We start from the raw sequence: 25,345 nt of genomic DNA, 5'->3' as shown, positions 1-25,345 counted from the left end.
GCATTTTATTGCACAAAATAAGTATTTGATCACCTACCAACTAGCAGCAAGAATTCTGGCTCACACAGATCTGTTAGCTTTTCTTTATGAAGCCCTCCTACTCTGCACTCATTACCTGTATTAATTGCACCTGTTTGAATTTGTTACCTGAATAAAAGACACCTGTCCACACAATCAAACACACTCCAATCTCTCCACCATGGCCAAGACCAAAGAGCTGTCTAAGGACACCAGGGACAAAATTGTAGACCTGCATAAGGCTGGGATAGGCTACAGGACAATAGGCAAGCAGCTTGGTGAGAAGGCAACAACTGTTGGCACAATATAGAAAATGGAAGAAATATAATATGACTCAATCTTCCTTGGGCTAGAACTCCATGCAAGATGTCACCTTGAGGGGTAAGGATGATTCTGAGAAAGGTCAGGAATCGGCCCAGAACTACACGGGAGGACCTGATGAGAGCTGGGACCACAGTCTCAAACATTACCATTAGTAACACACTACGTCATCATGGATTAAAATTCTGCAGAGCATGCAACGTCCACCTGCTCACGCCAGCACATATCCAGGCCCGTTTGAAGTTTGATAATGACCATCTGGATGATCCAGATCAGACATGAGAGAAGGTTATGTGGTCAGGTGAGACCAAAATAGAACTTTTTTGTATCAACTCCACTCACCGTGCTTGGAGGAAGAAGAAGTATGAGTATAATCCTAAGAACACTGTCCCAACTGTGAAGCAAGGTGGGGGAAACCTCACTTTTGGGGGTGCTTTTCCACAAAGGGGACAGGACAACTGCACCGTATTGAAGGGAGGATCCATGGGGTCATGTATCACAATATTTTGGCCAACAGCCTCCTTCCCTTAGTAAGAGCATTGAAGATGGGTCATGGCTGGGTCTTCCAGCAAGACAAGGACCCGAAACACACAGCCAGGGTAACCAAGGAGTGACTCCGTAAGAAGCATTTCAAGGTCCTGGACTGGCCTAGCCAGTCTCCAGCCCTGAACCCAATAGAAAATCTTTGGAGGGAGCTTAAACTCAATGTTACCCAGCGACAGCCTCGAAACCTGAAAGATCCTGGAGAAGATCTACATGGAGGAGTGGGCCAATATCCCTGCTGCAATGTGTGCAAACCTGGTCAAGAACTACAGGAAACATCTGACCTCTGTAATTGCAAACAAAGGTTTCTGGACCAAATATTAAGTTCTGTTTTTCTATTGTATCAAATAATTAATTTGCATTTTATAGCATGAAATATGTATAAATCATACAATGATTTTCTGCTTTTTTAATGTTTAGATTCTGTCTCACAGGTGAAGTGTACCTGCGATAAATATTACAGACCTCTCCCTTCGTTGTAGGTGGGAAAACTGGCAAAATTGGCAGTGTATCAAATAATTATTTCCCCACTGTATTTGTTGAGCCCAACTCTTGTCCTGATCTATTCTGCAGCCAAAATACAGGTTGTAGGCTTTCCTTATCATGGTAGTCAAGTTTCGAAGCAAAAAGTGACTTCTCTGCATATATAGAAAAAATGATCCGCTTTGTTAATGCAAGAACGAGACATATCTCAAGAGTCTCACCTCTATGCTGATGACACACAGATCTACCTCTCCGGACCCGATAGCTCCTCCCTACTAACCCGAATCCCACAATGTCTGTCTGCTATCTCATCCTTCTTCTCTGCTAGATTCCTAAAACGTAATATGGATAGAACTGAATTCCTCTTCTTTCCAGCATCTCGCTCAAACCCCCAACCTGACCTATTTGTCAAAGTCAATGGCGGCCCACTCTCCCCAGTCCTGCAAGCCCACTGCCTCAGGGTAACCCTGGACTCTGACCCCTCCTTCAAACCACATATCCCAGCCCTTTCCACTTCCTGCTGACTCCAACTCAAAAATATCTCCCTGATCTGTACCTTCCTCAACCACGATTCTGCAAAAACACTAGTGCATGCCCTCATCATATCCCTTCTCGACTACTGCAACCTCCTGCTCTGTGGCCTCCTTTCTAAAGGCCCCGTCACACTTAGTGACGCTGCAACGATCCTGACAACGATACGACCTGTCAGGGATCGTTGCTGCTTCGCTATGTGGTCGCTGGTGAGCTGTCAAACAGGCAGGCTCACCAACGATCAGGGGAGCAGCGACATCGTGGAAAGAATCTTTCCACGATGTCCTGCTCTGGTTACCAGCCTGCTGAAGCAGAAGCAGGCTGGTAACTATGGTAAACATCAGGTTACTAGGGGCACACGCGCACCTAGTAACCCGTTGTTTATCATGGTTACCACTCTGCTACAGTGAGCGGGAGGTTACCGCTCACTTTAGCAGGCTCGTAACCATGATAAACAACGGGTTACTAGGTGCGCGTGTGCCCCTAGTAACCCGATGTTTATCATGGTTACCAACCTGATTGCTGGTCCCGCTGGTCACACACAGCGATGTGTGCTGACCAGTGGGAGCGCAACGACCAAAAAATGGTCCAGGACACTTTGCAGCGATCAGCGACCTCACAGCAGGGGCCTGATCGTTGCAAAGTGTCACACATAGCGACAGCGCTGGTGAGGTCGCTGTTGCGTCACCAAAACCGTGACACAGCAGCGATCTCGCTATGTGAGATGGGGGCTTAACCCTCTCACACCCCTCAAGACTAATCCACCTGTCCCCCCCGCTATTCCCCGGCCTTTGTCAATCCCTTCACTGGCTCCCCATTGCCCTGAGACTCCAGTTCAAAACCCTAACCATGGCATACAAAGCCATCAACAACCTGTCTCCTCCATATATCTGTGACCTAGTCTCCTGCTACATACCCGCACGCAACCTCCGATCCTCACAAGATCTCCTTCTCTACTACCCTCTTCCCACAATCACATACAAGATTTTTCCCGTGAATCCCACCTACTCTGGAACTCTCTACCGACACGTCAGACTCCCGCCTAACGTGGAAACCTTCGAAAGTAACCTGAAGACCCACCTCTTCCGACAAGCCAACAACCTGTAGTAACCCTCTCCCCACCATACAGCTCTACCCTCACCTACTGTATCCTCCCCCATCCCTTGTATATTGTGAGCCCTCGTGGGCAGGGTCCTCGCTCCTCCTGTACCAGTCGTTGACTCGTTTTTGTTCAAATTATTGTGCTTGTTGTTTGCTATGTATACCCCTTTTAAACATGTAAAGCGCCATGGAATTAATGGCGCTATAATAAATAATATCTGATAAACATAGAAACATGCTAAGAAATCCTAAAACTGTATACCTTACTCAGAGCATTTATAAAAGTAGGTGATGCAACTGTAATTAGGATTATGTCATCAGAGCACAGTTGGCGCTTTTTAATTGGTTACTTTAAGACAATAGAATATTGGAGGCTCAATAGATGTAACAGAAGCGCTATTAACAATGCAGTAATGAAATAATAAAGACGCAATTTTTTCTATAAGCCTGCATGAAAGGTATCATAAGTAATTACAACCTCCTCTGGATCTTGAAAATTTGAGCTAATCAGCAAATCTAAGCCTCATTCGTTCTCATCATCACCAATTAGTTAAGTTCAACTGTTTCATCTCTGAAACAATTTATACTTGGTTTCAAACAGTCATTCTGTGCCAACAGAGTTCCTTTAAAGGGAATCTGACACCAAGCTTTTGACACCCCAATCACAGAGCAGTATAATGTAGGGGCAGAGACCTTGAATCCAGTAATGTGTCACTTGCTGTAGTTTTGAGAATATCTGCTGATAAAACAGGGATTATCAATAGAGAACTAGTAGACCTGCTGCCATGTAGCTCTCCAGATTCATGAGTTCGTATAAATCTGCCCCCACCAATGATAGGCAGCTTTTTGTGTACACTGTGCATAGGCAGAAAGCAGCCAGTTATGTGGGCGGGGATATACAGAGCTCTGCTAGAGCTGCAACAGAGAAAAGGGAGATTATCAAAACCACAGGAAGCAGACCAGTAAGTGACACATTGCTGGAACCAGGGTATTTGCCCCTACCTTATGCTGCTCTGAGATGGGATAGCAAAAACTTGGTGAGATTCCCTTTAACACAATGGAAGTCTATGGCGATCTAAGTTCAGCTATTTAGAACAGTGTGGAAGTTGTTGTTTCAAATCGGGGCAGCCATAAGGACCCCGAAAATCTGGTCATAACATAGCTGTCCAAATGCACCGGGGAGGCGAGAGAACCAAAACACACAACTATACAACCACCTGAAAAAGGCAATACGTCTATGATGGGCATACACTAAGCACACCGGTGACATCTATATAGACGGTATGCATGCAGACGCCCTCACATGGGGCTAAAAAGTTGCCCAAAACAAATGCAATGATAAATGTTCCTGTGTGTTCTGAGGTTAAGACAAGAAAAGTTGCAAATTTTCTACACCAACATTTTAAACTCTTCTTAGTTTACCTTTTTTTGAAGGCACGTTTCACCTCTCAGGCAATGTTCACACGTTCAGTATTTGAAAGCCAAAGTCAGGAGTGGTTGAAAAATGGAGATGCAAAATACTGACCAAAAACTGAACGTGTGAACGTGGCCTTAGCGTGAAAATGGTTGTAGATCTATAAATGCTTTACTACAATGTTGCAAAAAAGTTTCTACACAGGTCATAGTGGTGGTAAAAACAAGTTTTTTTGCTCCACACCTTTAGTTTTTAAAAGGATAAAGCAGCTCCGCTCCCATAACCTCCAACCATTCTGATGACTAGGAGCAGCACTCAATACCCCACGGAGATCTGTAGCTGTAACCTCCCGATGTGGAGCCGGATTACACCTTTTAACATACAGAAAGTTTCCACTTAAGCAAAATTCTACATTAATAAGATGTTAGAAAATAGCTGGAGACCTGTGTGTCCAATAATGGGATGTGTTCACACAGGCTCAAAAAGCTGCGCTGTTGTAATTTACACAAAATTTATCATCAAGGTGCACCAATTAATAAACATAGAATGGCGGTGTAGCAGGAGGGGGGTACGTACTCCAAAAATTTAGGGCACATGGTGCTATTTTTGATAAATGGTGGCCTCTGACAATGATGCACACTGTATGTCATTACAGGGGTTGTCCACAAACCAGACACTATGAATGGAAAGTCTATTTTGGACCCTCTCCTTGTTTGGTTTACCGATTCACAATACACAAGTGTAAATGATGCCCAAAGTAGATCCTGCACCAGGACAAGTACACCGCCTCTCTCTACAGTTACCGTGAGGCCGAGCCCATGGTGAATGCTGCAGAAATTCCTGATTTCAGCTGTTCTGCACTGCGTGAAACGCGCTGTGCTGGGATTGCAGATAGTGTGAATCTGGCGTTGGTGTCGCGTCCCACTCTGTATTTTCCAACTTCCCAGGATGGAGCAGTGGGCTGAACGTAGAGAAATAGTTTCAGGGCACACCCGCGCTGCAGCCGGATCACACGGGTGAGTAGAAGGCTCATGTTACATGTGCGGGGCTGATCGGTAACAGCATGTGGTAGTGCGTGACGTCAGCGTCTTACAGACTACAGCGAGGGTAAAGGACAAAGCAGCGTGGGGCCGGGCTTATCTGCATTCTCCTGGTGCTTCTCTGAAACGTCAGCAAAGCCGAGAACTCTGAAAACAAGCACAGTGCAAGGTTTGGCCAGACTAACACACATGGAAGAGGGAACAAAAAAATAAAGCTTTGGCATGTTTGTTTTAAACATTCCCAAAACTTTTTTTTGTTCATGGAGATGATCCACTGTCAGAGGCATTCCTCCCTTCTAACCATTGGGACAACTGCTCACAGGGAGGCTGCTGCCAGATGACTGGTAAACTTTACAACCCCACAGGGGGGAAAAAAAAAAGTTTTGGATAGGGATGAAGCATACTACAACTATAAAGACGCACTCGTAACAATCCTGTAACGTAGTATAGGTGCGCAAACATACTTACTATTCTAGGCAATGTGACTTAAAAGGGGCTGGCAATGTGTGGCGGCATAGTCTGCAAATCGCAAAACATGTGGTTCTGTGACCCCCAAGCTCGCAGCAGCAATACCGGGGAATAGAGCAAGCATGCCATCCGTATGCGGTCACGATTCAGAAGACTCAGATTGACTGCAGACTTTGCTCTCAAACCTGGACAGTCCCTTTAAATCCTGACTTGCTAGATCACACAGGGGTCGCTTATGTGTGAACTGGAAGTCACTTTCACAATTTAAATCTATAGAGCCTTGTTCTCAGTCTCATAGGCTTACATTGAGAAAGTTTTGGCGACCCACAACAGTCCGTGTGTGTGCTGGCAAACCGTAGTACCCATGTGACCAGAAGAGGGCGGCTGGAAACCGGGGAAGATGGCGATCAGTAAGTATATTATCAACCTACACTGCATTACACAAACAGGATTGGGGGAATGGAGAATGGTGGATCCAGCAACATCAGGTGTGTGGAGGAGTTACCAGTCGCTCTAATCCTGCCTGATAATAGGAAATGTCAGGTAATGCCATACCCATTATTCGCTTGGGTTACCGCCCTCAATCCTGACTCCCCCCTCCCCTTACACAGGAACACAAGACTGGACTAAGTGCTCCTGTGTTCTCCATGGAAAAGTTGGTGCCAGACTCCTCTGGCAGCAGTTTATCTCCCGGTCAAACCCATAAGGAGCGAATGTTGAAAATTCAGCAGATCAGATCCTTCTTTACTACCCTGACATCTGTCAAAGGAGAATTGGAAGGTCTCCCCCCACCCTCCACACACATTAGACTGTCAGCCAATCAGCAAGGTGAAAACAGATGGATTTTAGGTTTGTGTTTATACAGGGATATTTAGATATTACACACACACACACACCATCTTCTGAGCTCTGTGTCCCCAGCAGTCACACAAACTATATTGTTAGGACACTTTGCACTGATTAACGTTACATCCTTTATTTCCAACACCTGGTCAGCAGATTACTGGGGGGACACAGGGCTGAGAGCAGAGGACTGGTGCGGATTCAGGTGGGGGATATGCATGAGACTTTATTTTTCTTCTCCACTAATCCATACAATGACAATCTTTGAAAGAGTTAAGCCGGCACCAGGACTTGTACATCCAGAGCAGACGTCCTCAGGGGAGATTTTCTGAAGGGTCAACAGCCTAGGGGCAGCGGTGCTAATACCAAGAATCCATGTATATGCAGTAAGTGAATAGAAGAAAGGTAGCACTCACCATAGGTATGCGGGATCTGCAACCTTTATTTGGATAAAGGGTCATTCCACATCAAGTGGACCAGTTTTAAAAATAGTCCCCACTCGACCTTCTCCGATTTTGTTGAAAATTTATAAGGATGTACATGTATGTTTGAAAAGAGGTTCTGTAAATTTTTAGGGCCAGATCTCAAATACATTGGGCACTGTTGACCTTTCACTGGAGGTTCCACCAAGCCTGCAGCTTCAGCTAAGAGGGTTTTGCAAACTTTGGCACATAGCCAGTATAGAACTCTAATGGCTATGATGCTGAAATTTGGCATACTAGCTCAACTTTTGCTGCTAAACACGATAAAATTATTACCGGCTATGACAAAACAATATTTCGGCCGCAATTTTGTGTCAAAGTAGCTTGTAAAATGCGTCGCATAAAATTTATGCCAAACTTTGCCCATATATAACTCAAGACCAAAAACCAATAGTAACTGGTGCTTTGCCCTGTACACCAAACATCTACATGACTTTGCATTGCTGCAATATCACGGTCAAACCATATGTATTTGTGGAAATATTCACACCCACATATGATGAACAACTTAAGAAAAACGAATTTTACCTATTTTTAGGTCAAATTTCTCAAAAAGGGTACCCTTAAAATATATTAATTCTGATATCATTAGAAAGAGCACATTTTTCTCTACACAGATCATTGGTTTTTGTTTTTTTTTTTTGGAGTCTCTCAGTTTAAGAAAAGAAAAATGCCACTGAACATGGTGTTATTTATGCGCGTAATGCATTGATTTGGTGTTTGATTTTCAGATTCTTATCACATGTTACAGAGTTGTATTGTTGCTAGCAATGTCTATTATAATCAAAAACCTTTTTATTTATGAAAAGTTATTGACTATTGTTACATTTTAATGCATATATTTATTTTTTAGCGATGGAGAATGAAATTGATGAAGAATCGGCCCAGTGCTCCATCGGCCTTGCGAACAATTCGAAGTGCCACCTTAAGACATTCACCCATAGCAAGGATGAGTTGAAATGGTTTACAAGCTTTGGATTGGATGAACAGAAATTGCTGCGTCGACGAGTGGGACTAAATTTTGACGAACATTCACAAATCTGTTTACACCATGAAGCTTCATTCTTGACCAAATATGAGCATTTGCAAAAATCGTGTTGCAATCCTTTTGGGAAGAAAGGTCATAACACCAAAAAGAATTTGCGAGCTATCAATTTGTTAGCAGCTGACCAGTTGAACGAATTTACAAAGAATGATGTGAAGCCTGGCCAGAAGATGTGTGCATCATGTCAAAAAGAATTTGCTAACAGGAAAAAATCAGCTGATCCAGTTTCCTCTGAATCAGATCCAGATGGAATGGAATGTTCTCCTGAAAGTCTAAATTCAAGCTTAACATCCATTGGCATCTCTCCTCTGAAATATCCATGGGTAAGCCAGCAGGATTCACTTGGATATGCAAGGAGAAAGATAAGCCAGGTACAAAATGCATTTTCTAGCAAGATTGCTTCAATTGGAGGGCTTGAGCCGAAAGACATTGAGCAAACAAAAATAGCACAGTGCAAAATGTGTCTGGATTACAATCACCTTTTGGCAGATTTGAAGCAAAAGCTGCAGGTGTCCAGTCGGGCAGAAAAGGTCCAAATCTTGACATTGGCACCTAAAAGTTGGTCCATTAAGGCTATAGCAGACGAATTCGGTGTCTCTGAACGAATGGTCAAACAAGCTCGAAAGCTTAAATGTGAACATGGGATCTTAGCCTTTCCTAGAATCAAGTGTGGCAAGAAAGTTTCTGAGGAAGTGAAGAAAAATGTGCAGCCATTTTTTTGAGGATGATGAATTCAGTGCGAATAGCAGGAGAAAAAAAAGCAGATGCAAAAGCGACTATTACTGAGCAATATGAGGGAAATGTTTGTTGCCTATCGGGATCGGAATGGCGCTGAAATTGGATTTTCCAAGTTTTGTGAGCTTCGGCCAAAGTGGTGCGTAACCGTTGGAGCTGCTGGAACACATTCCATTTGTGTGTGTACCATTCACCAAAATGTCAAACTAATGCTTGCAGCATGCCCAATCTATGATGACTACAAAGAGCTCATATGCAAAATGGTCTGTGGAATTGAATCCAAGGACTGTATGCTTGGCCGTTGTGATAAATGCCCGGGTCCTGAAGTTTTAAAAGAATTTCTAGTCAATGTGTTTGTCAACAGTGACCCTGAAGATATTATTGAGTTCAAACAATGGATTCACACTGATCGAGACACGCTTGATACTAAACAACTGACTATAGAAGATTTCATTGAAGAATTGGTTTTGAAAATTTCTAAACTTTGTAGCCATCACTACAATCGCCAAGCATCAAAGTAGCTAGTTGAAATCGTTGAAGGAAAATCTGAGACCTGGAGAGCTTGTGATCCTTATGGACTTTGCTGAAAATTACTCATTTATTGTTCAAGATGCCATTCAAGGTTTCCACTGGGAAAATAGTCAAGCTACAGTACACCCATTTGTAATTTACTTCAAGGAGTTAAATGGTGAAGCTGCGCAGAACATCAGCTTGTGCATAATCAGTGATTGCTCACGACATGACAGTTGCAGTCCACACTTTAACAGTAATTGTGGAGTATCTCAAGACTCATCTATGGGATTCGTCATATCCACTACTTCAGCGATGGATCTGCAGCTCAGTACAAAAATTCTCAACTTGTGCCACCACAATGCTGATTTCAATATCAGCGCTGAATGGAATTTTTTTGGTACCAGTCATGGCAAGTCGCCCTGTGATGGGATTGGAGGGACAGCAAAGAGGTTGGCAGCTCGTGCCAGTCTTCAACGCCCAACTGAAAACCAAATACTGACCCCGGTGGATTTATTCAACTTTTGCAACGAGCAACTGCATGGAATCAAATTTTTTGGTTCCAAAAGAAAAAAATTGACGAAATATGGGTAGTTCAAGAGGAAAGGTTCAAATATGGACATACAATTGCTGGAACAAGAGAAAAATCACCAGTTTGCCAATTGATGACAAAAAGATTCGCATTTCAAGGGTGTCAAATGACCCATCATCTTTCATTGCCCATGTAGATAAATCTGTCAGATCAGAAATGCCTTTTGTGCCAATTGCAAACCTCCAGCCAGGGCAATACATTGCCTGCATTTACGATAGGAACTGGTGGATTGGAAATATTTCTGAAATTTCAGTCGACGACCATGATGCATTAATAAATTTTATGCATCCTCATGGACCAGCTAGCTTCTTTCACTGGCCTGTGAGAAATGATACATGCTGGATTCCCGAGCAGTCAATCATTGCAATAATTCCAGCACCAGCTGCAACAGCAATGGGCCGACAATACAGCTTCTCTGAACCGATTAGGTTGCAAATTCAGCAACAATTCCAGACCACTTAGACTGAACATTATGGCTTGGGAACAAACAAAAGCTACCCAATATTAGGCTTGGGATCCTAGGCAAAGACACCCACACTCAGGCTTCGGAACCTGCGATAAAGAGACCGCCCGCGGCTGGCCTTGCACGGCTATCGGCCATGGCTCCTAGGCGATGGGGCTGCCAATTCTCGAAAGACAGCATTATTACAATTCTTAATAGGATTATAATACGAATTCTTAGGGAATTGGTTGTGGTATAACCACCATGGACCAACGCAAAGGTTTGAATAGTGCAGTTACCATTCATTGCTTATTAATAAACACCATGTTCAGTGGCATTTTTCTTTTCTTAAACTGAGAGACTCCCAAAAAAAACAAAAACCAATGATCTGTGTAGAGAAAAATGTGCTCTTTCTAATGATATCAGAATTAATATATTTTAGGGGTACCCTTTTTGAGAAATTTGACCTAAAAATAGGTAAAATTCGTTTTTCTTAAGTTGTTCATCATATGTGGGTGTGAATATTTCCACAAATACATATGGTTTGACCGTGATATTGCAGCAATGCAAAGTCATGTAGATGTTTGGTGTACAGGGCAAAGCACCAGTTACTATTGGTTTTTGGTCTTGAGTTATATATGGGCAAAGTTTGGCATAAATTTTATGCAACGCATTTTACAAGCTACTTTGACACAAAATTGCGGCCGAAATATTGTTTTGTCATAGCCGGTAATAATTTTATCGTGTTTAGCAGCAAAAGTTGAGCTAGTATGCCAAATTTCAGTATCATAGCCATTAGAGTTCTATACTGGCTATGTGCCAAAGTTTGCAAAACCCTCTTAGCTGAAGCTGCAGGCTTGGTGGAACCTCCAGTGAAAGGTCAACAGTGCCCAATGTATTTGAGATCTGGCCCTAAAAATTTACAGAACCTCTTTTCAAACATACATGTACATCCTTATAAATTTTCAACAAAATCGGAGAAGGTCGAGTGGGGACCACTGGTCCACTTGACATGGAATGACTCTAAAGATATACGGGAGCAGCAGTGCAGGAGGAGCGCGTTACTCAATTACCGCAGTTTCTCGCTTGATTGCGCTTCTACAGGTCCATGTCATGCTCCCGTATATCTTTATCCAAATAAAGATTGCAGATTCCGCATACCTATGGTGAGTGCTACCTTTCTTCTATTCACTTACTGAATACATACAATGGCAATGGCTGGTGACACCGGAAGACGCCCCAGTGGTCAGACCTCTAATCACACTCCTGGCTCATGCCTCAAAATATAAAACTGCTTTGATAGAGACAGTCTATGGGTCCAAAGATGAGAATTAAAGCAACAACCATCAAATTGCTCATGGAAATGCAAAAGGTGATTTATAGACTTGCACAATGTGCAGTTACAGTGGCCAGTGTCGGCCGTAGCCCTAGCCATCGGGGCCCGTTCCGCGTCGGCCGTAGCCCTAGCCATCGGGGCCAGTTCCGCGTCGGCCGTAGCCCTAGCCATCGGGGCCAGTTCTTCTCAGATAAACAAATGAGAAAGCCTCTGAAGTATGCACGCACTTAGCAGGGAATGTGAATAAGCTGGGGCACCTCCTCGCTTACTCACGTGGAGCTTTATACTGGTAGGCGCGTCACCAACTGCATGTGCAACGTCTGGATGTCAAGGCAGTAGTGAGATGAGTAACATTCTGTTTGTTGTTAACTAGTGATGAGCGAGTATGTTCTGTTAACCCTTTCAGCGAGTATGCTCAGGCGAGCACCGAGTAGTTACAGCTGCTCGGTGATATGGGTGAATCGCTCCCGTGTGCATGATTTGCAACTGTTTGACAGTTTTATTACATGGGAGGAATGTCTAACAGTTGCAAATCATTCATATCACCGAGGCCCGAGCGTACTCACCGAAGAACATACTCACTCAACACTACTGTTAACCTGTGCAATTCTGGAGAGATTTAAAAAAACAAAACACTAATACTTGGAAACCCTTTCAGCTAACAAAAATAGGAGGTACCCGGCGTGAATGGATGAGCTGGGCCCTCCTCAACTGGTACAAAGATTTTTTTTACCAACGATGTCTGAACAGTTTTTATATTACGTTTATGGTGCCGATTATAACTTCGGTTTTGCCAGATTGGCTCTGGTTTCTGAGATATTTAATAGTTAAAGGGAATCTGTCACCCCCTGAGACCTATCAGACCTCTAATATGGGCGTACAGGTGATAGAAATGTGAATCTATACATACCTGTATGTCTCCTATTAGAGGTCTGATAGATCCAGGGGGTGAGAGATTCCCTTTAATAAACAACTCAATTGAAAAGTATTCAGGATTGCAAGATTATTATTTTGTTACATCAAGTAAAGAGTCTAAAATCATACAAAAAAAAAAAAAGAAGAAGTGTGATTTGATTAATACAATATTAGTGTTTTTTTGAAGCATTGTCATTAACAACTGTTTATGCGATTTCCTTTAGTCAGGGCAGCACGGTGGCTCAGTGGTTAGCACTGTATGGTGGCTCAGTGGTTAGCACTGCAGCCTTGCAGCGCTGGGGTCAAATCCCTCCAAGGAAAACATCTGCAAGGAGTTTGTATGTTCTCCCAGTGCTTGTGTGGGTTTCTTCCGGGTTCTCCGGTTTCCTCCCACACTCCAAAAAAATACAGATAGGGAATCTAGATTGTGAGCCCCAATGGGGACAGTGATGTCTGTAAAGCGCTGTGGAATTAATGGTGCTATACCAGTAACAAATAAAAAATGTGCATCATTGGGAAAATCACAGAGACTCTAATACTAGTCCGCCACCATTTGTATGTCCCATCTGCCTTTATATCTCTCTTCCATCACTTTCCTATCCCGGTGGAATATCTCGCCTTTTTCCTCGCCAAAGTCTCCAAGGTTATCTTGAAATCTGTTTAAATGGCTATGGAGATGCACTGACTCCCAAATTTCTGAAGTTAGCGAGCATATCTTCTACCAATTCTTCATAATTATCTGCTCTGATTACCCAACTAGTTCTTCACAACAGAGACAAAACTATTCCAGGCCGAAGCCTCAGTGTCATTCATGCAGGTGGTAAAACTGGAATTGGTCCTCATATTCGTAAACTCATGACAATCAAAGATTCCAGCTTTTAGCTTTTCCATGCTCCTTTCAGAGAATGATCTACAAATGTACTTGAAGTAATTACCTGATTTGTCCAAAGCCCTAACAAATTCCTTTATTATTCTGGCGGGCCCATTGCGCCCACACTAGCTTAATATGAAGGTGGGACAAGGATTTTGTCCTTGTCCACCAGTGGCTTGGTGATGATAGTTGCAGCACCAACAATCACTTCTTCCCCTTGTAGGCCATGACACTTCTGTCCAATGATCTTGCTTTGCCCTGCTAACCAAGAGGCACATAAAGCATGGGTATTGTGTATCCAGATTGCTGTTCAAGCAAGAAGTTCACCATCTTCAGATCAACACAAATCGACCACCGATATTCAGGATAACGAATTTTCCGTAACACGATTTTTAAATTTTCAGCTTCAAAGTTTTTTGGAGTGAGCATAGGGAAGAGATAACGGTTACCAATGTGCAAGAGAACGCATGTCAAGCTTCTAATGGAGCCGTCTATAAAAAGCCAATTCCTGGGACATTACAGAATACAAGTTCTACCTCTTGGTTGAACTATGGGAGAAACCCCTCTTCTCTTGTCCGATAAAATGACAGCCTAACTTCCGCCTTTATGAGATTTTGCACATTAAATCTGGACGCTAAAAGTTCAGAAGTTGCTTGGACAGATTAAAGTCTCAAATCAGGTCATTGAGTTCTTTTTGGCTTAATGGTCGATGCCTCGAAGAGCTCCCCTCAAATTCACTTCCACTGCTCCTACCTCCCATACACGCCAATCCCTGCCGCTCCTCAGAGTCCGACAGTGGATGGTCTGGTAGTCTGGAGAACACTGGTATGGGAACGTCATTGCCATGTGGAATAGACAGTCTTGCCGATTCCAAATCAGGATAATCCCACCGAGCTTTCTTGTAACGATTAGAGCCTTTAATCTTCACAAAACAAAAAGAACAATCGTCGTGGTGGTTTTTCGGTTCTCTCCATACCATCGGCACACCAAATTTTAAACTTTTTCCTTTCACCACTGGTCCATTGTCGGAGGTGCTCCACACCCGTTTTGCAAACCATATGTGGAGCCCAAGACTCATCCTGGTCTCCAAGCTGTGCCCCAAAATAAGCCAGGTATACTCAATGCACAAAGTCTGTGATATTTCTTCTTTGTTTTTCAACCATGTACTCTCCACAGATGTAGCAGAATACATCAGAATTGTTGATGCAGGCTCTTCTTGATGAAGTCATAATTTTTACATGTACCTATTAAAAAGACAGAACTTTTTGGGTATAAGCCAAAACTCTGATGACGAACTTTTACTGTAGCCGACTTGTTTCCTCAGCAAATTCACAGTAGAATTCTGGCTTCAAAAAGTCGCTTTTATAGCATTGTAAGCCTACAAGTTGAAATACAAAATTATATGGGATATTTTGCTACCTAAAACACTGTTAGAGTCAAAAGATCAAGTTATTGCATTTGTTATCACACACACACGTCACATTGGGGGAATGTATTTTTTTCAGGAATGAATTCTCAAAAACGAGAACCATTTCAGCAAAAGTAATGGGATTCTTGGATTCAGCACCCTCAAAATCCATTTTAAAAAAAAAACCAAAACAACTTTTTTTGTTAATCTGTGATCTGTCAATATCCCAAAAAAAAAAAAAAAAAAAAAAAAAATGTGGGGTCTAAAAGAAACATTCCCTTTAACTGGCCTGATTATTTTTTGCACAGCAAGTGATCTTTGATATATTATATTGATGAATGGCTGTAGGATCCAGAGGAAGCTAGGTTAGACTTTTTTTTTTTTTTTTTTTTTTTTATTGACGACCTGTCCTTAGATCTCCCCCACCAATCAGCTCTTACTGGCGGCGGAGGCCAGAAGTTCTGGGATGCTGCCAGAAGACAGCAGCTCCCTCGTTTCTATAGTGGCCACAGCTGGGTACTGCAGATAACCCTTAGTCATAAGGGCTAAAGGGGTCGATCTGCAGTACCCAACCACTATAGAAATGAGGGAACTGCTATGCTCTGGCAGCATCGGAGACCTCCCGACAGCCAGTAACAGCTGATCGGATGGGGATGACCGCTGTTGCACCACCAAGATCTTATATTAATGGCTTATCCTAAGGATAACCAGTCAATATTAAAAATAAAATAAGTAGTGGCCAAACCTTTTAAGGCCACTACTTGTGTGATTGGGTCAGTATTCAGCCTTTAGCTCACAAATTCTGATACAGGAATGGGACCTACAGAGAGAAAAGTATAAGGGAAAGTTTATCACCTCTTTTGTGCTTTTAAGCCCCTTCTATTTGTGCTATTGCCATGGAAGGAAGAGAAACCATTACTAGAGGTCACTGGAAAGTCTCCTAAGTTTAGCCGGATGCTGGGAAGTGTCCTTTGTGTGGAGGATCTCACATGACCGTGCTGTCAGATAATTGGCCACTTGCAGTCTGCAGCAGCGCACACCCACGCACTGGCAGCTGTAACCACACACGCCACTAAACTCTTCTATACAGCAACTTCTACGCGCCTGACAAAGGTCATAAGGACACTAAGGTGAAAATCCAGATACGCTGGGAACTTTTCCAACCTATGCTGCAAAACTTCAGCTCACGTGCAATGATCTGCATGGTGCACAGTAAAGCCCAAACTCATTGCTCAACATTGCTGTGTTTGCATCTATGTAATACTTTACAAAGGAATACAGCGTGAAATAATCTACATTATACGACTGGACAAACCACATACCATTGAGCAGTGCGAGGGAATGTCAGCATGGATGATCAGCATGTGACAAGGCTCTGGTATTACAACAATGTCACTGAGTAAATAAGAGCCGGAAGTGGTGCTTCACCCACAGGAGCATGGGCGACACCACCGGACGGAAGTAGCCCAGCTGTCCTACAGCTACATCACAGAAATCACTAGGCCACGAGCGGAGGATTATGGTCAAGATTCTAAGACTACATTTATACTGTAAAGGGCTCTTAAAGAGGCTGTCCAGTCTCAGATGGAAAAAAAAAAAAAAAAAAAAAAAAAAAAAAAAAAAAAAAAAAAGGGCAGTCACTGACTGGCAAATCAAGTGTGCATACTGTCACAATTTCCCTGTAGTTCCCGTGCGGGTGAGCAGTCATGTGACCGTATCTATCATGACCGACAGTATGAGCAACACACGGAAATCAAACAGTGTGCACATCGCATACTGCCATGATCAGCAGACTTTTCTTCCCAGACTGGACAACCCCTTTAACATCCTGCATTACATATAATCAGCAAATCTCAAAAGCAGATTGAATATTAGCTATAGAAATGTGTACGGGAAGTTTAAAAGTAGGAAACCCTGTCAAACAAGCAGCTATCCCTCATGACTACCCCGTACACATGTTCATGCGTTTCAAAAGGGAGAGAGCCGCTGTCAGGTCTTTTGTGCTCTCTGGAGACAAGTGGCCTCCAGAGATGTCCAAGTCCTTCTCTCCCAATCAGTCGGAGGAGAGCTGGGAGGCCCCGCATACAATGGTGGCAGGTTCACAAATCACAACATGCAGACTTTGGCCTGGACACAGGTCGCGCAGCCAAAGATCGCTTAATGCCGCTTCTACAATGCAGATGAATGGGGCAGGCACTGCTGCCAGCGAGTGTGACTAGCAAGTTGCAAAAAGTCGCAACAAGTTGGAATTTTTTCGACTTGCTCGTCAGGGAACACTGCGGGTTCACAATGCGACCATATGCACCTGGTTGAGCAACCAAAAGCTGTTCTGTGCCCATACCCAGTAACTAAACCAATGGCATGAGCGGATTTCCTTATAGCTGTTGCAGTGTCAATGCTGAATGTAAAAGTCATGGAATCATGGATATCACAGAATGGAGACATGTTACCGATCAGCAAATAAAGACAAAAGTTTTTGAAATATCTCAATTTATTTAGCATGTAGCAAGTATGAGGACCATGTGCAGAAATCCCCGCACTTACAACCTCAGTGATGGCAGCCGAGGCAGTATGCTGAAGTGTAACCGCACCATGCCGTATGGCAGAGGACTGGAGTGGAAGAATATTGCAAAATATTGGTCTGTGCCCGCCCTATACAGCAGCCTATCAGATCCTGCCAAGGACAGGGTCTAATTGACTGGCAGGCAAACACTGACAAGTTGTACAGTGTACCATCAATGCAAACAAAACGATCAAGTCCTCTTAGACTAGCAAGTATTGTGTTAAGGGAAAAAAGAGCAACAACACACAATTGATTTATTTCTATTCTTGCACATAAAGCATTAATAAAAGTTGGTTACCAAATGGTCCCAAAAAAAAAAAAAAAAAAAAAGCTCAGTCTGAGGAATGTTCTGCTGCGCTGAATGCACTTTGACAGATCATCAAGATCTGCTGCTGGCAGCTTCTTGTGCAATTATCGACAAATGACGTCTCTGATGTGCTTGATAGGAGACAAGTCTGGAGACGCTGCAGGCCATGGTAGCACGTTTAGGACACGCAAGCTGCTTACGCCACCGTTCAGATCAAAAAGGTTGACAAAAACAAGCTGCGATGATGGAAAGGAATTCTCTTGATGCGGTTAGTAGGAAGTTTTTTTTTTTTTTTTTATTGATGCTATGCGTTTCGACACCAAACTGGCGTCTTTCTAGTGAAAATAATTTTTTCACTTGAAAGATGCCAGTTCAGCGTCGAAACGCATAGCATCAATAAAAACCATCTTACTAATAGCATCAAGATAAGCTCCTTCCAGTGTCGCAGCCTGTTTTTACAGGTTTTCATCCAACTTTGGTCAAGTTCTTCTGGCAGATCTCCACACGCTATGGGGCAGCTTGTATTTTATACTTCTACAGTGGTTGTGTCTCACACAACCCCCCTCAGGTGAACACCACTGATTGTCCATTTCCCCTCCTCCATTAGGGTTTTACCCTATGTGCGCTCTATTCCCTTTACTTCTCTCAAGGTTCAGATCAAGATGGCAATGGATGTCTATCCTCTTCAGCGAAGATTCCCGCTTCTGTCTTGGAAGCAATGATAGCCAGGAATTGGTTTGGAAGCCACATTGGCAATGCCATGAAGAGGCCTACACAAGGGAATAACACACCAGTCCTACTCTGAGGATTATGATGTGGGGTGGCATAATCAACATTAGCCAGACCCCTCTAGTGTTCAATCCAGATACATTAACAGCTCAGTCTTACACAGATTTGTTTGTGGAGCCAATAGTATGGCCATTACTCCAAAATATCCCAGGTGCTACCATGGCCAGCTGAGTCTCAGGATTTGTCTCCCCATCAAGAACATCATTGGTTGTTACAAAGAGCTGCCAGCAGTGGATCTTGATTTGCCCAAGAGCATTTTGTGCAGCAGAAAGTTCCTCAGATGACCATTAATAACTCATTGATAGCAGTCTAAGCAGAAATCCGTGCATTTGAAGCCTTTTCAGCTCTCCTTACTAAAATAAGTGCTCGGTCACACGAGCGTATAGCATGGCTGAGAGCCATGCGATGATTTATCGGCTAGCACTCGGATCAATCTTATACTATGGGGCAGTGCAGATCTGCAATTATTTTCTCATGTAGATTCAGCGTGAGAAAACAATCGCAGCATGCTGCATGTGCATCCGAGAATCTGATTGCACTCACCCATTGCAAGTCTATTGGTGTGTGTGAAACATTGGACTGCACTCAGATGTCATCCCAGTGCAGTCCGATTTACGTGCAAAGAGACAATGGAAAAATTTAATTTCTCAGTCTTCTCCGCACCTGTGCTGCGGTTATCTCATGCGAGAGAATCTGATCACACTCAGGTGATACTCTGATCAATCACAGAGTTTGATCGGCGTGTCAATATCATAATCGGCTCCATTCTCTCGCACGTCTGACCCTGGCCTAAAAATGAGGCTCAGCTGAGTGGAGGGCACAGGTTTAGTTGGAGTCAGGAGAAACAGTGGATGAGCCATATCCATGAGGTGGGGTGACCAAGAACAGAATAGAAGATGGTGAGCACAGTAAGCTAGAGTACATAAAAGCACTATATAAAAAGACAGAGCTGAGCACATGAACACTGAAGTTATTAAGCCACAAAACAACGCAGCAACGTAATGCAAACGTCTGGTATAAGAGGCCATTGCTGACTTTCATCTAGTCTCCTTCCTCAGTACGGAGCCCACACAATCTACCAGGGAGGGCACAGACTGTCACCTGTTCTTTGCAATGCACCAAGTGTCCTGCTACGACCCAGGGCCAAATAATGAGCTCATGCTCTTGTGCACAGCTGCTCCCAGCATAAAATGTGGAGAGCCCCCCCCCCCAGAGAAATGGGGGCCGCAAACAGCACAAGGGACAGAGCAGCTTCCGCCAGCTATAAATAGTAAACCCTGCCTGTAGTAGCTGGAGAAGTAAGCCTCCGCCGCAACAAGCAGAAGAGGCGGGGCAGCAGCCGCCCCCTGCAGGGACACTGCAATCAGCGTTACCACGGCAACACCTAATGCTATGCCGTTTAAAGAACACCAGTGACGGAGGCAGGTGTGAGGAGCGCAGGCATCTGCTGCACAGTCACCGGAGTCATCTGTATACTCTCACAATATATACATGAAGATGCCCCCTCCCCCAATAATCAACCCATATCCAGCCCATTATAGAAGAATAAGTACACACGGTAACCTCACATACAAGTCAAAAAAAAAAAAAAAGGGGCTACAAATACCTGAAAGGGAATCTGTCACCAGGTTTTTGCACCCCTCATCTGAGAGCAGCACAATGTAGTGCGAGACCCTGCTTCCAGCAATGTATCAGTTACTGGGCTGCTTGCTGCAGTTTGATTTTATCCAAAGATCTTGCCAAGTCCTGTAGAACCCTGGCCACACCAGTGATTGGCAGCTTTCTGCCTATGCACAGAAAGCTGCCAATCATTGGTGTGGGCGGAGTTACACAGCAGTTGACTGGGAGGCACCAGACACCTAGTTCTGCAGTGATAATCTCCTACTGTAGGAGGAGTAGCGGGGCTTTAATCTGCCAATGATACCAGTATCTTGACTCAAAAGGTATTCAGAAATGGATCCAAGGATCAAAGAGTTTTAAAGGGAACCTGTTACTAGAAATCGGCAGCTATGCAATTAATCGGCAGCTATGCAATTAATCGGCAGCTATGCAATTAATCGGCAGCTATGCAATTAATCGGCAGCTATGCAATTAATCGGCATGTTTAGGCTGTGTACACACATCATTGCAGATTTGGTGCGTTTTTTTGCCATGCAGATTTCCTTGCAAAACCTGATACCAGAAAAGCGAATGAGAAACCTGAAGTCTCATGCACACAGTATTTTTGACTTGCAAATTTGGTGCAGAAAATAATCTTCAGCATGTCAATTCTCGGTTTTTCACCCATTGAATGCACTGTAAAAAATGCAATGTTTTTGGAGGCTGCATTTTCTTGCCAAGAGATGCCGAAATGGTGCAGAAATTTCTGCACACAAAATACTCAACGTGTGCACATAACGCTGTTGAGGTATTAACCTGCCCGGCGCCTGCACATACTCGACACTGCGGGGAGAAAACTAACTTTGTTCTCCCCAGCAGCATTCAGTTTCAGTCACAAGGGCGGCGCCGGTTCAGCTACTGCTCTGAGAATACAGAATAGCGGCTGTAACCGCGCCCCCGGCTGACTGACACCCCCTCTGCATTGGGGTCGGCTGTCAGTCAGGGCTGGGGGAGCGGTTACAGCGGCTGTTCTGTATTCTCAGAGTGATGACTGAACCTGAAGGCTGCCGGAGAGAATTAAAGTTAATTTTCTCCCTGCAGCATTTGGTTATGTGCAGGCGCCGGGCTGGTTAGTAACACTACTAACCCCATATCGGCAGGTTAATAGAGCTTTTTTCTGGTTCCCTTTAATAGCGATTTAGTCAAAGTGTTTCAAAGTGTACCACTTCATCAGGACAACCCACATTAAAATCGCATCGATCCTGAGATTAAATTTCGGAATACCTTTCATCCAAGATACTGGTATTACCGGCAGTGCAGATCCAAGCATCACTAGAATCAGGTTCTCTGCTCCTTACATTGTGCTGCTCTCAGATTAGGTGACAAAAACCTGGTGACAGATTCCCTTTAATATCCGGGTAACAAACAATAGTTAAGACCATTTATAAGGATGAGCTGGGTGAACTCTTACTCCCCACTCAAGCTCCATCTCTAGGGCTGCCCTAGCTGGTTACCGACAGTGCCCTCTCCTAGAGGAAACGCTGACCCAGTGTGTGCACGCACACTGATACTGGGTGTGCACGTACAGAATGGACAGGCCCATTATCCTACCTGGCTCTGAGGACACTGCCATACACTTTTGAGAGCAGGAGCGACATCAGCAGAGAGGAACCAGGGAGTAGACTGCACCCAGTGTGCGCGAGTGTGTGGCTGGCAGTGTCAGTGCGCACACACATGCAGGGCAGTGACCACTGTCCAGCACAAGTTAGGGACAGTTCCAAAGATGCAAATTAAAGGGGCGGTTAAGCTCTAGTGTGATTTTTTATATGGGTGAAGTTCCCTATATCACTGCACAGCCTTCCTTTAACTTCCATTTGACACTGCAGGCAGGATCTATTGAAAAAAAACCCCACATTCCCAATGCACGATATAAACTGCATACATTAAATAGATTTTGGACCCAAGGAGGCTGGTGTACTTCCATATCTGTATAACATTTCAAAAGAAGATAACCATTTCTGCCCTCCTCTACGCTGAGCGACTACTCCTTGGTGCCCCTCTTCCCTGTTGAGCTCCCTCAATGCTCAGTATGAGCTGAATCCGTCAACAAGGCTGGGGTGGGGGTCGGGAGGGGCAGAGACTGATTTACACTTCGACTCTTCAGCCATTTCCTTTTATCGCCAGACTTATGAAATGCTCATTTTATAATACAGTATTATAGCGCCATCCCGAGAAAGATTTTCAAAGGAAGTATACCGGCATTATCAGGTCTAATATCTAGGTGATTACAAGTACAACAGTCAAATTAAAGCACATCACATCCAACACTGTCCTTTCGGTAGTCTAATGCCTGTGAAAAGTGACCAGCAAGATCTCACCGTTACATAGGGATGGATTATTTCTGTAAGAGGCCAAACACGCAGAAGCACTGCAACCTCTATACAAAATGACCACAGCATCGCACCGTCAGCTGATCCCCGGTACACATTAGGGAATGGTTACGTGCAGATTTTTTTTTTTTTTTTTTTTATGCTGCTGCATTTTACCACAGATTGAAACAAAACCACAAAATCAGGATCACTCCTGTGAACAAGTCACAAAAAAAAAGCATCAAAAGTTATATACTGATGTCTTATCGCTACTACGCCACCAGCAGGCACTTCGTAGCAGACCCCACTATTGTCAAAAATACGGGGTCACAGCATTGGTTTAGTGCTGCATTCACTGTGCACAGCAGCGCTCCCAGCCGCCGCTGTACAGGGAACACAGTGCAACCCAAGAGCTGTGGTCCTCATCCCCAAAAATCAGGTCACCCCAACCCCCCCCCCCCCCAAAAACAGTAAGCAGCCTTTTGCCCTACAGTTACAGCTGTTGATGGTGGGAGTTGTAGTGAAAGCTCCTGCATCTGGAGGCTGCAATTGCCTTCTGGGTTACATGTATGCAGAGACTCTCAGATAATAGTGCACACTTATGTACAGGGGGGGGATAAGTATTTGATACTCTGCCGATTTTATAAGTTTTCCCACCTACAAAGAATGGAGAGGTCTGTAATTTTATCATGGGTACACTTCACCTGTGAGACAGAATCTTAAAAACAATCCAGAAAAATCACATTGTATGATTTTTATATAATTAAATTGCATTTTATTGCATGAAAAAAGTATTTGATCACCTACCAACCAGCAAGAATTCTGCTTCTCGCAGATCTGTTAGCTTTTCTTTAAGAAGCCCTCCTACTCTGCACTCATTACCTGTATTAATTGCATCGGTCCACACACAATCAATTACACTCCAACCTCTCCACCATGGCCAAGACCAAAGAGCTGTCTAAGGACACCAGGGACAAAACTGTAGACCTGCACAAGCCTGGGATGGGCTACAGGACAGTAGGCGAGCAGCTTGGAGAGAAGGCAACAACTGCTGACAATTATTAGAAAATGAAAGAAACAAGATGACTGTCAATCCTCAATCTGGGGCTCCATGCAAGATCTCACCTTGTGGGATAAGGATGATTCGGAGAAAGGTCAGGAATCAGCCCAGAACTAGACGGGAGGACCTGATCAATGACCTGAAGATAGTTGGGACCAGTCTCAAACATCACGTTAGTAACACTACACCGTCATGGATTAAAATCCTGCAGGGCACGCAAGGTCCCCCTACTCACGCCAGCACATGTCCAGGCCCGTTTTAAGTTTCACAATCACCATCTGGATGATCCAGATCAGACATGAGAGAAGGACATGTGGTCAGGCGAGACTAAAATAGATCTTTTTGGTCTCAACTCCACTCTCCATGTTGGGAGGAAGATTGATGAGTACAACCCCAAGAACACCGTCCCAACCGTGAAGCATGGTGGGGGAAACATCATACTTTGGGGGTGCTTTTCTGCAAAGGGGACAGACAACTACACCATATTGAAGGGAAGATGGATAGGGTAATGTATCACGAGATTTTGGCCAACAACCACCTTCCCTCAGTAAGAGCATGGAAGATAGGTCATGGCTGGGTCTTCCAGCATGACAATGACCCGAAACATACAGCCAGAGCAACAAAGGGGTGGATCCGTAAGGGCAGAGATACACTGCTGTATAACTTGTGCAAGGATTGCATCATGCTGAACGGACAGGCCGGCACCTCTCCTGAACATGACAGCGTGATATATTTCTATGCAGCTGTCCAGCTCAGGTCAGGAAAGGTGCCGGCCAGTACAAGGTTTATGATGCAATCCTCGCACGAGAAATATGGCAGTCTGTCTCTGCCCTTAGAAGCATTTCAAGGTCCTGAAGTGGCCTAGCCAGTTCCAGACCTGAATCCAATAGAAAATCTTTGGAGGGAGCTGAAACTCAATGTTACCCAGCGACAGCCCCGAAACCTGAATGATCTGGAGAAGATCTGTATGGAGGAGTGGGCCAACATCCCTGCTGCAGAGTCTGCAAACCTGGTCAAGAACTACAGGAAATGTCTGACCTCTGTAATTGCAAACAAAGGTTTCTGTACCAGCTATTAAGTATTTGATATAATAGAAAAACAGAACTTATTTCATGCAATAAAATGCAAATCAATTATTTAAAAAATCATACAATGCGATTTTCTGGATTTTATTTTTAGATTCTGTCTCTCACAGGTGAAGTGTACCTACGATAAAAATTATAGATCTCTCCATTTATAGGTGGGAACGCTTACAAAATCGGCAGAGTATCAAATACTTATTTTCCCCACTGTATTTCCTCCAGGCAAGTTCTTAACCATTCCTTTCTCCTTCCCATGTATAGTATTATAATAATATCTATCTATCTATCCATCTCCACACCTCCACTATTCCAGATAGGCGGCAGCCATCTGAGATATTTCCCTGAGGGCTTGCACTTCCCCGGTAAGATAATTGCAATGTATAAGATATAAGCCCTTTGACTAGCTTGGACTATGGCTCAATACTATGGCCCTGTATTCTCAGGGAAGGAGCGATGAGACAATATTAAGAGTGCCTTG

The 25,345-nt window shown here is 43.9% G+C and overlaps 1 long non-coding RNA gene across 5 annotated transcripts in view; it reads right to left on the bottom strand.

Annotated features, from left to right (window-relative positions):
• The window catches only part of LOC141153705 (uncharacterized), a 33,874-nt gene that overhangs the window by 2,282 nt on the left and 6,247 nt on the right, over positions 1-25,345 (bottom strand). For 2 of the 5 annotated variants that reach the window (XR_012247338.1, XR_012247337.1), the window contains exon 4: positions 12,987-15,068. The exons of 1 other annotated variant lie outside the window; for it this stretch is intronic. This is a non-coding gene — a long non-coding RNA (uncharacterized lncRNA). Of the gene's footprint in view, positions 1-4,621; positions 5,599-12,986; positions 15,069-25,345 lie in introns of those variants that run through there. 2 more of the 5 variants (XR_012247341.1, XR_012247339.1) reach the window with 2 other exon arrangements.

Source organism: Phyllobates terribilis, unplaced genomic scaffold, assembly GCF_046119375.1.
Source record: "Phyllobates terribilis strain yellow unplaced genomic scaffold, ASM4611937v1 Scaffold_7__3_contigs__length_470593459, whole genome shotgun sequence".
In the NCBI taxonomy this organism is placed as follows: domain Eukaryota; kingdom Metazoa; phylum Chordata; class Amphibia; order Anura; family Dendrobatidae; genus Phyllobates; species Phyllobates terribilis.
The sequence above is the reverse complement of the archived record's forward strand: the minus strand, read 5'-3'. Positions and strand labels throughout refer to the sequence as shown.